A 2799-nucleotide genomic window follows, 5' to 3' on the forward strand; every position below is an offset into this window, starting at 1 on the left:
AAATATACTTACATTAAATAAAATATGCATTTCAGTAAGAGATCTACAGTGAATGACTATGCATTCTGGGAAGCTTCACGATGTCTAGGCAGGGCCAACATTCGTGGAAGCAGCTAAGAGAATTTGCATCCAGTCACAGTTTGTAGCAGGTTTCTGATCGCCAGTCTGTGAACTACAATGAGCACATCATTAGCATCACCTGTGCAGGTAACTGACTTTGGGAAAATGGGGAGAAGCAAGCTCTAGCCTCAATGTTGAGTTCATTACAACTTCTCGAGAATCTTATTAACAGCCTATACAGTACAGCTCCCAAAATGTAAACATGTTAAGTTAAGCAGACAATGCTTTAGAACCCCAAACACATTTCCTTGTTGTGTTTATGTGGAACTCTCCATCTACAGTGGGTGGTTGTGAAGAGGTTCTTCCTCAGGACAACATGGTCACAGGACTCTGACGACCCAGCGTGACTGAGGGGAGCACGAGGATTGGGGAGGAGGTTCCCTGTTGGTTTCAGTTGGAGGTAAACTTCTAATGCGCAGTCCACAGCCCTGCAGTCTTCTCCTCCTGTCATCTGGCATAATGCTTAATGTAGTCTTCAACTTTACTGCTGAAGTCTTCCTTGTCCTGCAAATGTTCTGTAGCTTCAATATTCAGTTGATCATCGAGATTCAAAAGATCAGTAAACAAAGGGTTTAACACCTAAACACTGTTTTTCAGTGGGACTTCCCTGGTGGTCCAGTGGTTAAGACTCCAAGCTTCCACTGCAGGGGGCACAGGTTCGATCCTTGATTGGAAATTAAGATCCTGAGTGAGTGCCTGTGGTGAGGCCAAAAAAAAAATCCTTCAGTGTCCTTGTGGGAGCCCAGCCGGTGCCATCAGTCGAATGGTCTCTCAGTAAACTTCGATGTATTTTGCCTGTCTCTGTGGTATTGGGGTGCCAGATCCTGGTCAAGCATTTCACTTTGGGAGGCACCATGTTGTACACATCAGGAACTTCAGTTTCATTCATTCATTCATTTATTTATTGATGCTGCACCGGGTCTTGGCTGCCGCACGCAGAATCCTTTGCTTGCGGCATGTGGACTCTTAGTTGCGGCATGCACGTGGGATCTAGTTCCCCGCCCAGGGATCGAACCCGGGCCCCCTGCATTGGGAGCGCAGAGTTTTACCCACTGGACCACCAAGGAAGTCCCCGAACTTCAGTTTCAAACTGAAGTTTTCCACCCTGGTAGTAACCCTTATCTGGGGTGACAGCTGAAACAGTGAAGCTTGTTTGGATCAGGAAAATACACTTTATATGTATAAGGTAAATTAGTGACAAGTTCTGCAACCTCTTTAACAAGCAGCCTGCTCTCACAGAAACCCACCGACTGGAGTCACAGGCTGTGGCTCATGCCCCGGATCCTTTGAGACCGTCATTCCGCTTCAGTTTGCTTGCCAGTGTCAGCATTACTGCTACCTTTATCCTGGGCACCCCGAGACAGGCGATGCCACCCAGTGCCCAACACCCAGCCAGCCGGGCCAGGGGCGGCGAGACGCACCCCCTTCACAGCCTCACTGGCTCCGGGCGGCAGGCCGTACACTCATAACTGAGGACTCAAGAGAGATTTTATGTGAGTTATATCTGTAGATGTTTATGTGTTGGAAAGTAAAACTGAGGAAAATTTAAACTATTTGCTTTTTTTTTTTTTTTTTGGCCTCGCTGCCAGGCATGTGGGATCCTAGCTCCCCGACCAGGGATCGAACCTTCACCCCCTGCAGTGGAGGCTGGGAGTCAACTCCTGTACCGCCAAGGATGTCCCTATTTGCTTATTTAAAATAAACAAAGATATAGTAGTAGACCTGCCCTATGAGGAATGCTAAAGGGAATCTTTCAGGCTAAAATGAAAGGACACTAGATAGTAACTTGAGGCCATAATTTTTTTGCAGTATGCGGGCCTCTCACTATTGTGGCCTCTTCCATTGCGGAGCACAGGTTCAGCAGCCATGGCTCACGGGCTTAGCCACTCCTTGGCATGCAGGATCTTCCCGGACCGGGGCACGAACCCGTGTCCCCTGCATCGGCAAGCGGACACTCAACCACTGCGCCACCAGGGAAGCCCAGAGGCCATAACTTAAAGTAAAGAATACTAGTAAAGGTAACTTCATAGGTAAATATAAAAGCCAAGATCATGATACTTTTGGTTTGGTTTGTAATTTCTCTCTTTTTTCTACATGATTTAAAAGGCAAATGCATAAAACAATTATAAATCCATGTTAGTAGTCATAAAATGTATAAAGATATAATTTGTAACAATAACAATATAAAGGGGGAGGAACAGAGAAGTATAGGAGCAGAGTGCTTGTAAACTCTTGAAACTAAGTTGGTATTATTCAAACTAGCTTGTCATAAATTTAAGATATCAATTGTAATCCCTAAGTAAGCCACTAAGAAAATAGTTTAAAAATATACAAAAAAGGAAAGAAAGGAATCAAGGTGATACACTACAAAAGATCAACTAAATTTTTTTTAAAAAGGAAGAAATGGAATAAATAAGGGTTCCCTGAACCCAATTCCAACATGTGTGTGGAGGCTTCCCCACAGGGTGTCTGAGAATTTAACTCAATTCTGATACTATCTATCCAGAGATAGAATCAGATTCCATGGGTCAAGGGCTCAGTCCCACAAGACTGCCCTCCATTTCAGACACAGGTGAAGGTGTTATCTGTGCTTCTAACCAACTGGCCACAAACTGAGTTTACCATGACCCTCTCCAACTTACAATGCTAATCTCAACTCCAGGTTGTCACCTGTACTTC

General features: G+C 44.9%; 1 pseudogene across 1 annotated transcript; it reads right to left on the reverse strand.

The window, feature by feature from the left end:
- Positions 1-567: 567 nt before the first annotated feature.
- LOC309813915 (NEDD8-conjugating enzyme UBE2F-like) lies at positions 568-1450 on the reverse strand (annotated as a pseudogene). Its single transcript has 3 exons — positions 1174-1450; positions 830-993; positions 568-699 (listed from the first exon to the last, which is right to left on the reverse strand). The product of its transcript is annotated as an NEDD8-conjugating enzyme UBE2F-like (transcript).
- Positions 1451-2799: the final 1349 nt, after the last annotated feature.

Source organism: Mesoplodon mirus (assembly GCF_964341445.2).
Source record: "Mesoplodon mirus genome assembly, chromosome: 12".
Taxonomy (NCBI): domain Eukaryota; kingdom Metazoa; phylum Chordata; class Mammalia; order Artiodactyla; family Ziphiidae; genus Mesoplodon; species Mesoplodon mirus.